Source organism: Pterocles gutturalis, unplaced genomic scaffold, assembly GCF_000699245.1.
Source record: "Pterocles gutturalis isolate BGI_N339 unplaced genomic scaffold, ASM69924v1 scaffold12412, whole genome shotgun sequence".
In the NCBI taxonomy this organism is placed as follows: domain Eukaryota; kingdom Metazoa; phylum Chordata; class Aves; order Pterocliformes; family Pteroclidae; genus Pterocles; species Pterocles gutturalis.
This window is the reverse complement of record NW_010110394.1, coordinates 344-6,457: the sequence shown is the minus strand read 5'-3', so window position 1 is coordinate 6,457 and position 6,114 is coordinate 344. Positions and strand designations below refer to the sequence as shown.

The window sequence follows — 6,114 nt, the reverse complement described above, 5'->3', positions numbered from 1 at the left end:
ATTTGCATTTAATAAAATGCAAGTAAAGCTCAGCTTTCCTACCAATGAGAAATTAAGAGCCAAACAGGGGAAGTTAAACACCTACAGATTTCTGAAGAACCTATTTGGAAGCCATCTCTGCATTGAGGTCTCTGAAAAACTTTAAAATAGCTTCTTCATGATGGTCAGTCACAATGTCAGTAACTCAGACAAAATATTTGGACTTGTATGATTCAAATAATTTTTTGAATGTATGTTTACTACCTAAATATTTTTTTCAGCACCTACTTCATTTATACAGAGTGACTATTATTAATGTTTGAGTCACTAGAAATAAATATTTCCTCTCATCCTAATTGGCTAGACTAATGCAGTTTCCAAAGGATGTTAAAGTAACATGAAAACCCATATCCATTTACAAACAAAGGAGGACAGTATAAATAACAACTAACATAGAAGAGAATGACCACAAGATGTAAGGAAGCAGAACTTTTGAAACTATATAAACAGTTCTAGAAGTATTCAGAAATAAGATTCAGTATTCTTATATATGAGCACCCATAAGATATCACAATTAGATGAGAAAGAAGGGACTGTATTATTCTTACTGGAAATTCTCGATAGAAGCCATGTCAGAGAAATACACCAGAGGGAGGATCATCATGCAAACACTTCTGGATTAACTACTTGCTTTCTTTGCAAACACAGGATTCTGAACTTGCCATTTCACTGCACTTCTTGGGATAATCTGCAGCTCACTTAGTAGATGACACCAGACCCCCATATATTCATACGAGTTTTGGTTCTTAGTCTTAAATTCAGGTACTTCATTCTGATCTCTTTAATGTGAAGAGTGCTTTAATCTCTTATGAAGGCTTTTCCTAATATTAAACTGACAGTATTGTGAATGTTTAGCAGCCTACTCTTCCTAAAGATGAAAATCCAAAGTAAGCCAATTTAATTAAGAATTAATTCCCTCTAAATCACAGCCTGAATTGTTCATTTCTGCATCAGTCTCTGATAAATTATTTGTGGCATGAAATGATTTACAAGACACAGGGGCAAATTAATTTAGGTGATAAAAGTGATTTCATCCCATCAGAGATATTCCATCCTGTTTTTTGGTTTTTTTTTTGTTTTTTTTTTGTTTTTTTTTTTTTTTTTAAAGTATTAAGAAAAAGTTTTGGCCTGCTTACAAGGGTCTATGTTATGACTTTGAGGTCTCTTCACATAGACCCACAATGCCATTTTCCTTTTATTACAACCACCCCTCTCTTCCACCTTGAAAGGATAATTGTCAAAACTCTGTTTTGGAAGAATGCATTAACTCCTTAGGAATTTTCTGAAAGTCTTCCGACTTCAGCTGCTGAAAAAGTGCTGGTTTTTTTCAAACACTTCACATCAAGACTGTGAATATAAATAAATTTCCAATTAATTAACATTGTTACTGTCCTTCAATGGAATAACTCAACATAAATGTTGATTATTTTTTTCACGGTGAATGAAAGATTGTGCTATTTAAGCAGATGAATACACAAAGAAGGCTATGCTAGAATTTTTAATTTCTGAATATTACTTTTTAAATCGCTCGACATAAGCCTCTAGATCCAGCAGTTAGAAATCATAATAGCTGCCAATACTTTACTTTTTTAAAAGCTTGTTGCAAACAAAAGCAAAGGCTGGTGAGTACCAAGAAATAAGTCTTTTTGACAAAAAACAAATAATAAAAACAAAACATTTTTTTTTAATGAGCAGCTACAAAGACAGAGCAAACAGGATTAGTCTGCAAGCTATTTTAATGTATTCTGGATAACAGCATTGTAGGATTGGAGATAGTAGTCTTTGCTCCAGACCTATGTAGAAGAAACGGTTCTTTAAAAGGATCTATGGTTTTATTCTTCAAATATTCTATTGAATTACGGACCATATTGCACAAATCTAATCTATTACACAGGCAGCAAGATTGCTTCAGGAAACATTTCCATCTCTCTTGTTGATGAGGATTATCTGTTTATAAATTACAAGATGAATAGCTGACATATTTTAATAAGTGATTCTTGTAAATCCCAAGGAATCCTCCTCAATATACTACTGGATGATGATTTTTAAATGCTCAAGAGATTTTTCACTTCAAATATATGTATCTTTTAATAACTTATAGTAAACAATGACATAAGTAGGATACAAGGCGTGATGAAGAGAGGTTCAAAGAGTCACAGCTGCAAGAAAGCATGGCTTGAAAAACTAGAAAACATTAGAAATATGTAATAAAAGCTAAGGCTCTGTATCCATATTTAGGTAATCAGTCAGTTTATCAAAATGTTGTCATGTGATTTAGGAATACAAGCTGTACTGAAATTAACTGGTTAATGCATCAGTTGAACCAGTATTTTTCAGTTTGTGGTGCACAGACTGTTTGATGTCCATGGATTGATTTTGAAGTCCTGTGAAAGACTTTGCTTACAGAAAGCAAACATATTTGTCAAGTGACTAAAACTTGCTGCACAGAACACTGGAGGCAAACGAGATAGTTTTAGGGATCTGCAATGAAAACAGGTTACAAATGAGTAAACTGGCCTATTGCTTAGTTATCTCAGGTATCGAAGACCTGCATTTTTCCAGAACTAACATCGCAACAGCACTTACACCATAAAGCTGAATTTTAGGCCAATCATTTAACTTGTACTCCAGACAGACATCTAGTCTTGAGTTTCCGTTGGGTTGAGGCCAAAAAAGTGCCTACAAGTACATACTGTTCCGAAAGGATGTCACTACCAGAAAGCAAATAAAAAAAGATGAACATTAAAGTTTCATATTCTTAATTATGTTTTGTCTTCATCATTGAATTAATTTTCTTTACTTCAGCATGGGCACGTTTGCTACATTTCCCTCCCCTCCACAAAGATAGTAACAGTTTAAGACGGTTTCATAAGAATTACACTTGAGAAAGCTGTGTCCTTCCCCTGCCACCACCACACCTTCATGCTGCCTCTACAGCATTTTATTCAATTCCTGTCATGTGTCAGGGAAGAAACTGATCACCCACAGAGACCACAAAAGCATTTCTCTCTTGTCTGCTGAACACTGAAATAGCTAATTCCATTAAAAAAAAAGAAAAAAAAAAAAAGAAAAAAAACATTATCAGCAAACATTTTAACAGAGAATTATGGAGTTGGTATTTTTCACATGACTAATTCTTATACTTGTCCCATTGTCATCCAATTATGCCTGAGAAATGCCATTAGTCAATGGGACTTCTCATGTGAATAAGGATAACTCTCATGAGAAGCTGAAGAATTAATTCTTGAATAGTTAATTTTAATATACAATGTGAGCATTTCACATGGCCTATTTACACAATTTTAATCTGAATAAAATAGAAAATGCCACCTCAATGCTAATACAACATTCCGGTAAATTATGCACATTTTTAAAGCTAATGAAGCTGTCACTACCTTATTAAAATTTGGCATAGCAATTATTTTTAAGTTATCATCATGACTTTTAAAATATTTTGCAATTAAATGACTAATTCATTTGTATTACTTGTAAGCTGTATGAAAACTATTTTTTTTATCATGCCTGTTAAGATGAATGATGGTAATATGTTTTATTACACGTGTTCAGTCACATTCAAAAATTTAGCTACCTTCATTTCCCACATCAATACAGATTGCTTCAATCCTGACCTCAGTGAAATCAGAAACAAGATTTCAGCTCATTTCACTGGAAGCAGGTCTAAATAATGAATTTATGCTACTGAGAATAAGGATAAAGAATTCTATTTAACACTACTTTTTCCAATAATTTTCTGGTATATATGGAAAAAAAATCACAAAGAAATACATAGCTTTTAAGTTTTGTTTTAGCTAGGTAAACATAGGTCAGGCTTTAACAAGTAGAGACATATCTTCATTTGCAACTTGATCTTTTCGCTTCATCTCAATACACATTTGCTGCATTTATGATCAGTTCATAAACACAATGACAATGTGTATTGTTGCTAGGCACCATAATGAATGCAGTAAAAAGCAATCACCCCGGTAAACCTTGGCAATTAAAATTACACATGTTCACACAATTGCCCTCTTACCTGCACATCCCTGGCATTCATTCTTGTTCTCTCCCTCCCAACACTGATGTCACCTGTATCGACAGGAAAGTACCTGTCCAAGAAGCAGGCAGGCCTCTGCAGAAAGGAGACAGCATCTACAAAGATCAATTTGTGAAGCCAAAAGGTTCATTTGCTGCAAAACTGCAGCATACAAAATACTTTGAGAAGTTCCTTCTGGGAGCTAACTCTTTTTTTTTTTTTTTTTTTTTTCATGTGTGGAATGGCTGAAGTGGAATATTGTCCAGCTTTTACCAGCCAGTGGTCTCATTGCAATTTCAGAAGCTTTGGTTATTAAGACCTCAGCTGTTACACAGATGCAATGGAAATCCTTCTAACTGGGCACTGAGCAAACTGTTCTCATTGGCCTTATGAAAATCAATCACACCAACACTACAGTCCAAGCAGTACCTGTCCAAAATGTTCCTATGCTGTGCACCTGTATTTACATATTTTAAAAGACTTTCATAAATGATTAGTGCATGCTTCCTCCTTCCTTTATCAGTAAGATCTGGAACATCAACTTCACCCACTGCAATCTCCATGTTTTACTGAAATCAGCTTGTTCTGGGACTGCAATTATGTCTTGCCCCAGCTGTGAATATAGGCTCCCCACAAATAGTGATAACAGCTTCAGTTCTGGCCACATCAACTGCTTTTCTGTTTTCCTCTCAAGCAGATGAGAAAGAAAAAGCTCAGGGTCTCCACATTCCATTTTGAGGACTGTTTTAGAAACTTCAATTTCTTGCCTATGGCCACTGAAGAAACAGTAAGCAGAAACAACAATACCTACCATGCAGATTAAAGTCAAGAGACCAACCAGTCTTCAAACATGTCTAGGAAACCTGACCACAGGGCCCACAGTTCATTATTTTAACCTTATATGTTTTGCCTTTTCACTGTGTGCAAGCTGGAGAGAAAGAAAAAAAAAAAAAAAAAAAAAAAAAACCCCACACCTGTTTGGAAGCAATCATTCACAACTCATGAAACCACTGCAATAAATTACCAATGACTGTTAGAGTGAATTGGATATGCTGTACACACACGACAGTTTTCAATAAGTTATATGTTAACTGTGCATAGATCAATTTAATCTGTAAACTCAGTCGTGATTTTGCAATTCATTTATCAGTTGCAGTTTCATGTAAATTTCAGGCACAATAAGAGAAGCTTCCCAGCTTCCAATGGCAATGCATGAGAAGAAAGTAAAAGAATCAACATTTACTTCTCAATGTTGATTAGAATAAAAAGACAATTTTGCTTTCATACTCATATTAAAGAATAAGGGCTGAGAATATAAAATAGACAAAAGGAAAATGCTGTAGGTAATATTCATTTCTATTGAGATACCACGGCCAGCTAGCTTTGGATAGATGTCCCTGTTCCACATGCTGCAGGCAATAGGAGTCTTTCTATCTGTAGTAGACAGAGTTTGGATCAGGTAGTAATGGCACTGAGAACTAAATGCTGGCAAGGGTAAGGAAAGACCAGCCACTGGGTTTTCTGTTCAGAAATCACAGGGGAGAAGTACAGTATCTCTGAAGTATGTCAAACCAGTAAAGGGAAATGAGCCCTCATTAATATTACATCACCAACAGGAACAACTCTCTATTCCTTTCTAACAGAGGAGGGTAGGCTGCACAGACACCCAGACTTTGTGCTGGCTGGACACAACCTCCAAGATACTTCAGGGAGGAATGCAGGAAGACAGTGTTTGCTGCTTAGTTCAGCCAGCCCCCTGCCCAAATGTTTTCCAACAAAATAAGGACCAGAAACCTCAGCCCCATCAGTGTTCAAGACCAAAACCTGTCTCTAACCGGACTGGACTGAAAAAGTAATACTCTGTCTCTGACTTTGTGCAGGACAAACGTTACAAATGCCCGGAAGCCCTGCTTCCATCCCCACTGCCCCCTAAAGCAACACATAACACCCCCCACAAGCACACACTTGCCAAAGCAGAGGAGGGGTCACCAAGCATGACTGACTTCTGAGACATGGGAATGATAAAGAAGACAGCCCACCAC

At 35.9% G+C, this 6,114-nt stretch overlaps 1 pseudogene; it reads right to left on the bottom strand.

Annotated features, from left to right (window-relative positions):
• Window positions 1-4,072: 4,072 nt before the first annotated feature.
• On the bottom strand, window positions 4,073-4,886 carry LOC104461689 (annotated as a pseudogene).
• Between the last annotated feature and the right edge of the window lie 1,228 nt (window positions 4,887-6,114).